A 9,594-nucleotide genomic window follows, 5' to 3' on the forward strand; every position below is an offset into this window, starting at 1 on the left:
GATTTTTTGTATTTCACCTCGAGGACAATATTCTTTCATCAGCATGTCTTTCAACTTTTCCCAGCCGATGGAATACACCACCACCAAAGTTAGATAGTTAACATGGCTGTTCCACCATGTTAGTGCTCGGTCAGAGAAGGTACAAGCTGCGAACTTGACCTTGTTGGCTTCTTGGTATCCGCAGATCTCGAAGACAGATTCCATCTTCTCAATCCATTGTCTCAACACCATAACACCCCCAGTTCCATTGAAGCTGCGGGGTTTGGCGTTCGTGAAATCCTTGTAAGTGCATTCCCGAGGGTGTCCATGGATTTCGCCGTGGTTCGAGGGAGGTGCACCTGTTCCCGATCCACTAGGGACAGGAGCGTTGATTGCTGACACAGCAGCTGCAACTGCTGCTGTGAAAGCTGCCTGGAACATGCTGGCATCGAAAGGGTTAGGTGGTTGAACAGGTACAGGCGGTGGTGGAGGTGGTGGTATCGGTGTTTCGTTGATTGGATTACGCCTTGTACTTCTGCGTGGCGGCATCTTTAACTATACGTTTAAAAGATGACGACATGGATAAGAATAAATGATAAATGAATGTGTCCCATGGACTAATCCCTATAGTTCAACGACCGAAGGAATAGCTAAGATAGATGACTGACTAAGGTACTTATAGTAAGATCAAATACCCATATGGTATTTCTTTATGGTTGTGTTGGTAAGTTTTTAGACTTGTTGCCATATTACAACCATTCTTGGGCATATTCTAATCACTCCTCGGACCAGCATAGTTGATCAGGCTATGCCATTCCCAAGACTGACCATATATCCCCAGGCTTACTTATAATATTCAACAATCGTAATACTTTTGTTCTTGTCGTTGTGACACTGATTTTAGTATGAATGCAGGCACGTATAACTTTGTTAAATATTTTATTATTTAAAAGTATAACTCTTAGACAGAATGTTTTGATCCCATGTATTTATAGTTAGTATATCTTTTATGGGTTGATATACTTGATTCACTATAAACAATGCTCTGATACCAATCCGTCACACCCCAAAACCACGAACGGCGGAAACGTTCAGGGGTGGAGGACGTCATATACAGTATCACAACAGTGTAATATAATAAACAAGCTACAACATCATCCATTGCATTATAAGTAAAGTTTAATACAGGTGTGTTCTTTCATTGTAATAAGACACCAAAAATATAACATCAAAATAAAAGACGACACTTGTCTGCTCCGTCTTCTCAAAACCTGGCCTCCGTACCTGTCTACTGATGACCTGAGAATATAAGTTATTTTGAAAGCGAGTATCAGCTTTAAAGCTGGTGAATTCATAAGTATATAAGTGTCATTGCCTTGTTTGTGAAAATCTGTTATGAAAGCCATGTAAACCTTTAAATGAAAATGTTGTGTTAAGTATGAAATCCCTAAAAAAACCCTTATTTTCTATAAGTATGAAATGTAGTCTTCTACCAAGACCCGAATGTTTTGTAGGTATGAAGTGTAGTCTTCTAGTAAGACCCGAATGTTTTGTTATGACTATGTAAAATGATAGTTTTTCCTTTCTATTGACTAGTACCAATGTACTTAGTCTAACTCCTCGTTTATGTGAAAGATATCACAAAATAAAGTAAACAGGAAAAATACCATCATGTAAGTGTTAGCCGGAGGTACTGGTGCTAACAAGACGAATGTAAATGTTGACCCGAGGTACTAGGGCTAACATATGACATATAACCTAATGGACATCCGAAGATTGTCCAATTTTCCTCTGTAGCAGCAGCAGGTGGGAGGAAGGGTTAGTCCCTGTAATGGTACTCCTAGTATAAGTAATAACCGTAGGCATCTTTAGATGTTCATTACCCACTGTTGCTAACATATGGGTTCCGGAATGGTTAGTCCCGTCCATATATCCCGAGGTACTGGGGATAGAGCCCTATTCTAGATATCCCGAGGTACTGGGGATATGCAGGATAATTTACACAGAAGGTACTAATAAATTATCCTTGCAATTTGTGATACAAATATTCAAATAAGTATACACATGTAAAGGTATCAACGTAAAGGTGCTCATGTAATGTGTTCATGTATCGGGTAAACATATGTAAAGGTACTCATGTATCAGGTAAGGTACTAGTAAAGACTCATGAATGAACTGACTCTTGTGTGATTCCTTGTAATAATGTTTTGTTATTTCAAATTATCCCTATGATAATTTACTGTAATCTAACTAGTTGATCATGTAAGTTTACACACTCTTACTACTCAAGGGTGTGGGGAAACTAAATGAAAGATGCAACTCATAACATCAATACATATATAAGGGTATAAGTGTATATGCATTGTTTAGTTCAAGAATGAAAAATGGTTTTGTAAGGCATCTTATGTGTTTTGAAACAATGATTAACAATAACGTGAGGTCATTTCAATATACATTTCAAAGTAAAACCTTTGATAACAATGTGTTCTTAAGATTTGAAACCAATTCATGCATCACATTTTGTAGTATGTGAAAACTGTTTATAAAAATACGTATCAATGATTTAATAACATGTTTGTTTCTACTTGTATTCCCCCCTACTAAAGCATTTAGAATCATTTAAAACATTGATTAGGGGTATGAACTCACTTGGAAGTTTGAAGATAGCGAGATGGAAAACCGGGCAGAGTTTTGTCTCGGGAAACGGATTTTTCTCGGGATTCTCGGGAATCTCGGGAGTAAAATCAACCCTCGGAACTTGAGCAAAAAGACCAGAGCTTCGGGTTTGAACGGGCACGGAAATCGAGGCAAGATTGTGAGAGAAAGGAGAGAAATGAGCCTTTTTTTCGGAAAGCGTCGCATTCTATTTATAGGAGGGTCTGAGAAGCCTCGTACGTGAGGCGTACGCAGCGCGTACGCGTACATCATGCATGAGCGTGTCCTCGACTGCCTCGGCTTCGGATGGGACGGATCGGATGGGACGGGTCGGATGAGGCGGGTCGGAAGCTTTGCATTGGGGGACGTGGACGATCTGAGGCCCTTGATCTGAGTACATGGGGCGTATGAAGGTATGCAGGGCGTACTCCGGTCCTATCCGATGACTCCCCTTCGGATAATACTGGGAGTTTATAATTAAATTTATATTTATTTTAAATAAACTTCTAAAATTCATATCTCCTTCATACGAACTCCGTTTTTGACGTTCTTTATATCCACGCGAAGGTGAGACTAAGATCTACAACTTTCGTTTAGATTCCGTTGGCAAATTATGAAATTATTTTTATGATTTATTTATTAAAATGACGTGATTAATGAATTTCTTCAAAAATTCATAACTTCTTTATCTGACGTCGGTTTTTGCCAGACTTTTTACCGCTGAAATACCATTGACGAGACCTTCGATTCTCGTTTAGGTCATTCCGGCCAAAAGTCGCTCGATCTCCGATTCGAGTTTTTAGTTGTCTGTTGCTAAGTTGAACTTGAAAAAAAATCATAACTTCAATATACGAAGTCGGATTTGGGCGCTCTTTTTACGTACGATCATGGTTTAATGACATTTAAACATAGAAAGAATTTAAATAGAACTTTTTGGACATTTTATTATCAAAGTTAATTTTATTAACTCAAAAGTGGTTACAATATTTGACTTTTTAGGTCATTACAAAGAGCTGAAATATCGGGTTGTCACAGCTCAAGGCTGGGAATTTAGGGTTTCATTAAACAGCACGGACTCGCCGAGTCCAGGTGTGAACCCGCGTCCAAATCCACGATCATACTCGGCGAGTCTAGGCTCCAACTCGCCGAGTCTCCTCACAAATTATCAAAATTAAATAAATGAATAATACCCGGGAATCCGGGCTGTTAATACTCTCCCCCACTAGAACTAGACTTCGCCCTCTAAGTCTCGCTCTGCAAATAACTCTGGATGCTGCTCACGCATCTCACGCTCCGGTTCCCAAGTCATCTCGGACCCCTTCCGATGCTGCCACTGAACTGAAACCAGGGGTACCTCCTTGTTCCTCAGAACCCTGATTTTCCGATCTCTGATGGTCACTGGTCTCTCAGCATAATTCAGGCTCGTATCCACCTGAATATCCTCTAATGGAACCACTGCCGACTCATCGGCTATACACTTCCTCAGCTGCGACACATGAAAAGTGTCGTGAATCTGCCCTAACTCTGCTGGCAAATCCAAACGATAGGCTACCCGGCCTACCCTCGCGATCACTCGGAAAGGACCAATATATATCGGGGCCCCGACTTGCCCCTCTTCCTGAATCGAATCACTCCTTTCCAAGGAGAGACCTTCAGGAGTACAAGGTCGCCGACCTGAAACTCAAGCTCGAACCGGCGTCTGTCTGCATAACTCTTCTGACGACTCTGAGCGGTCAACAACCTCTGTCTGACCTGCTGGATCTGCTCTGTCATCTGAAGCACGATCTCTGTACTGCCCATCACCCGCTGTCCAACCTCTCCCCAACAAATGGGGGTCCGACACCTCCTCCCATACAACAGCTCAAAGGGTGGCATACCAATGCTCGAATGATGGTTGTTGTTGTAGGAAAACTCTGCCAAGGGCAAATATGCATCCCAGCTACCCCCGAAATCCAACACACATGCCCGGAGCATGTCCTCGAGCGTCTGAATCGTCTGCTCACTCTGACCGTCTGTCTGGGGATGATATGCGGTACTAAAATGCAGTCTAGTACTCAACTCCTCATGAAACTTCTTCCAGAATCTGGAAGTGAAGCGCACATCACGGTCTAAAACAATCGAGATCGGCACCCCATGCCGAGATACCACTTCCCTCACATACACCTCCGTCAATTTCTCTGCTGAAGAACTCTTGCTGATAGCAAGGAAATGAGCGCTCTTCGTCAACCTGTCCACAATCACCCAAATTGCATCAACTCCTCTGGCAGTCCTTGGCAATTTAGTGATGAAATCCATAGTGATCTGTTCCCACTTCCATTCGGGAACCTCCAATGGCTGCAACTTACCATGCGGCCTCTAGTGCTCGGCCTTAACCCTACGGCAGGTCAAGCACCTCTCAACAAACCACGCGACATCCCTCTTCATACAGGGCCACCAATACTCCTTTCTCAGATCCAAATACATCTTAGTGGCCCCCGGATGGATCGAAAATTTCAACCGATGAGCCTCCTCCATCAAAATGGTATGCGTTCCTCCCACAAACGGCACCCAGATACGCCCCTGAAATGTTATAAGCCCCCGACCATTGGTAACGAACTCTGAAACCAAACCAACAACTCGTTCCCTCTTCTGCATCTTAGGTTGCACACCCTCGGCCTGTGCCCCACGAATGGCGTCAAACATTGGAGCTATCACGGTCAATCTCAAACATACCTCCCGCAGCGGGGTGCTCTCCGCCCTACGGCTCAATACATCGGCTACCACATTAGCCTTGCTTGGGTGGTATAGGATCTCATAATCATAATCCTTGACCACGTCCAACCACCTTCTCTGACGCATATTTAGGTTGGGCTGATCCATCAAATACTTCAAACTCTTATGGTCCGTGTATATCGTACACCGAACCCATATAAGTAGTGACGCCAAATCTTGAGGGCGAACACCACTGCCCCCAACTCTAGATCATGGGTGGGATATCTCGTCTCATGAGGCTTCAGCTGCCTCGATGCATATGCTATCACATGCCCTCTCTGCATCAGCACCGCTCCCAACCCCAAAATCGATGCATCACAGTATACCACAAAATCATCCATCCCTTCTGGGAGGGCTAACACCGGGGCTTCGCACAACCTTTGGTGAATTGTCTCGAAGGAGGCCTGCTGCTCGGGGCCCCATGAAAAAGCAACACCCTTCTGGGTCAATCTGGTGAGAGGCACTGCGATCTTAGAGAAATCCTTGATAAACCTCCGATAATACCCTGCCAACCCTACGAAACTCCTGATCTCGGAGGGTGACCTCGGCACCTCCCAACTCATCACCGCCTCAACCTTGGCCGGATCGACCAATATCCCTTCCTGGTTAACGAGATGTCCTAAGAACTATACCTCCTACAACCAGAAATCACACTTGGAGAATTTGGCATAAAGCCTCTCCGATCTCAGAACTCCGAGAACCTCTCTCAAATGCTCCTCATGTTGCTCTCCAGATCTCGAATATACCAGAATGTCGTCGATAAATACAATCACCGACCGATCCAGCATCGGCCTACACACTCGGTTCATGAGATCCATGAACACTGTCGGGGCATTGGTGAGCCCGAAAGGCATCACCACAAACTCATAATGCCCATAGCGCGTCCTGAACGCTGTCTTCTGGACGTCCTCATCCCGCACCCTCACCTGATGATATCCAGACCTCAAATCGATCTTGGAGAACCAAGATGCTCCCTGCAGCTGATCGAATAAATCGTCGATCCTCGGCAACGGGTAACGGTTCTTGACTGTTAGCTTGTTCAACTCCCGGTAATCAATGCACATCCGGTGTGAACCATCCTTCTTCTTGACGAACAGGATAGACGCTCCCCACGGCGAGCTGCTTGGCCGAATAAACCCCTTCCCCAGCAACTCCTGAAGCTGCGAGGATAACTCTTGCATCTCTGGAGGTGCAAGGCGATAAGGCACCTTAGCGATAGGCACGGCCCCCGGAACAAAATCGATACTGAACTCCACTTGCCTCACAGGAGGCACACCCGGCAACTCCTTGGGAAATACATCCGGAAACTCACGCACTACCGAGACCTCCTCAACTGACCTTGGTCTCTCGAAATCCACCCGCGTATCCATCACATACGCCACAAAACCTTTACAGCCCTGCTGTAGACACTGCCTCGCCCTAGCGGCCAAACAAAACACTGATCCTGAACGTGTACCCTCACCATACACCGAAAGAACTCCCCCACTAGGGTCACTAGCTGTCGCTCGCAGTCGATAACCGCACTGAATCTGCTCAACCAGTCCATGCCCATAATGACATAGACATCACCCATCGCAATAGGAACCAGATCAATCGGGAACTCAACACCGAAAATCTCGACTACGCACCCTCGGAGAACCTCCGTGGCATATATCACCCTCTCATCAGCTATGGAAACTCTCAAAGGCCGACTCAACGCCTCACGACTAACATTGATATGCTGACTAAAAGCCAAAGATACAAAAGACCAACTCGCACCCGAGTCAAATACCACCAAGGCAGGTACAGTATTCACAAGAAAAGTACCAACGCATAACATAATATAAGCATAATATCTCAACATCAAAATAAATACACGAAAGAATACATACCAGCCACGACATCGGGCGCTGTGCGGACCTCCTCCGCGGTCAGCTGAAAAGCTCTCCCTCATGCCCTCGGCGCCTCGGCCTTCACTGGCCGACTCTCGGTAGCTCTGATGGCGGCAGGGGTAGATCCCTGAGGTGTTCCCTGAGATGATCCTCGCAACTGCGGACACTCTGCCTTCCGGTGTCCGGTCTGATTGCAGTGAAAACACACCGCAAACCCCTTGGGGCAGTCCTTGGCCATATGCCCCTCCTTGCCACACTTGTAGCAAGATCCCGCTCTGCAGACTCCATCGTGACCCTTGCCACACTTCCCACAAGTGCGGCCCTTCTGGCTCCCTGGTTTGGGATCAACTGGTTGGCCCGCTTGGCTGCCGGCTGAGACTGTGCCGGTCGCCGATCCCTCCCCTGAGACTCCGCCTCCTCCCTGGACTGAGTCTCTAGCTCAATCTCCCTCTTCTAGGCATTTGCCTGAAGCTCGGCAAATGTCCGGTACGAGGAGTTCGCCGCGAACTCCCGAATGTCTCTCCTCAAAATACTCAGATATCGGCTCATACGTGTCTGCTCGGTGGACATGTGCTCAGGGCAGAACATCCCCCTCTCATGGAACATCCTGGTAATCGCTGTAATAGACTCGGTACCCTGCTTGAGGGTCAGAAACTCCTGGGCCAAACGCTCCCTCTCCACCTGGGGAACGTACTCATCTCGGAACATGGCAGTGAACCTCTCCCAGGTCACTGCCGCAAGCTCAGCAGGCATAAAGTGCGTCGTCACAAACTTCCACCAGTCATTCGCTCCCAAGCGAAGCTGGTTCAGCGCGAACCGAACCTTCAAATGCTCAGGAGATGAGCAAGTGAAGAAACACCCCTCTATGTCAGAAATCCACCTCATAGCTGCCACCGGCTCCTGGGTCCCATCAAACTCTGGCAGTTTTGTGTTGCTGAACTCCCGGAACAGCAACACATCACCACCTTGCGGCCTCGCGGCAGCAATAGCTGCGGTGGCCGCTACAACAGCAGCCTCAGAAAGAGCGGCATAACGCTCGTCAAAAGTCTCAATCAGCGTGGTCTTAATAGACCCGAACATCTCTGGTATCTCTGCCCTGATGGCCACAGCCACCTCCTCGTGGATGATCCGGCGGATCTCCTCATCACTGGTCTCACTGCTCTCAGGCATCAGACGTATCCTCACCATGATCTACCTCTGAAATACAACATATGATAAATTAGAATCCATTTGAGCATACTCACACTTGACAACTCATTCCTCTTTGATCCTTGGTATTCCAAAGATTCTTACTTGGGCTGTACACCGCTCCGGTGCTTTCAAAAGTACGGGCCCAATACTACTGTCCGGACCGTATCAGAATACACCCCAAGTCCTCCTCTTCGGATCCCAAATTCCAAGTACTCTATCATGCATAATCCACTCTCTAACAGATCTCTTGTAAGCCCCTCGCCGCTACCAACTCACTCTCAAGCATCTCATAGCAGCTCACCTCTCCCTAGGCTAAGGCATCACAAATCAGGCCACTCTAGTCCTAATAGGAGTACCTAGCCTACTCTAGCATGAGAATACATCATATCAATATTAATATCCCATAACATGAGGGTATTTTGGGAAATCACCGTTCGGGCGCGGACTGATCGTACACACAACTCTGCTCTGTGTTTTTCCAAAAATCTTTTACTCTTTTTGAAAATACTTCTCAAATCCTCAGTTTGAGTTCAAATACGCCCGAAGGTGTACTCGAATCCCTCAAACCAAGGCTCTGATACCAACTTGTAACACCGTGAATTTCAAAATAATTTTTCGCATAAAATAAAAACATTTTCATTTAATTTTCATAAAAACATGAATGTTTTAAGACTCCAATCCATATCAACAAAAATCCCAAGATCACATATCATAAAAATCCCACGCGTGTGTACAGATCAAGTCGGCGCCTTCCTACGGTCATCACTAGTACCTGAAACAAACAATACTAACACAGTAAGCACAAAGCTTAGTGAGTTCCCCAAAATACCACACATAACACATATCAGCCACTCGAGGCTATAACTCTGTGGGTCCGTAGACCCTACTCTGTGAACCCACTGGTTCTAACTCTAGGAACCATCCGGTTCCAACTCTATAAACATGCACAACATAAATCACATAGAAATAATGCAGTACAACACATAACATACATACAGCATACAAATACTCTATCACATAACTCTTATTACCTACTCAAGGTAAAGTATAGTGAGAAGACTCACCTCGCGTATCTCGATAACTCGTAAATCCCGGAAATCACTCGCGCTCGATCCTCCGAGCTATAGTCCTCCTATAACACAATATA

The sequence above is a fragment of the Lactuca sativa genome, chromosome 4, assembly GCF_002870075.4.
Source record: "Lactuca sativa cultivar Salinas chromosome 4, Lsat_Salinas_v11, whole genome shotgun sequence".
Lineage (NCBI taxonomy): Eukaryota > Viridiplantae > Streptophyta > Magnoliopsida > Asterales > Asteraceae > Lactuca > Lactuca sativa.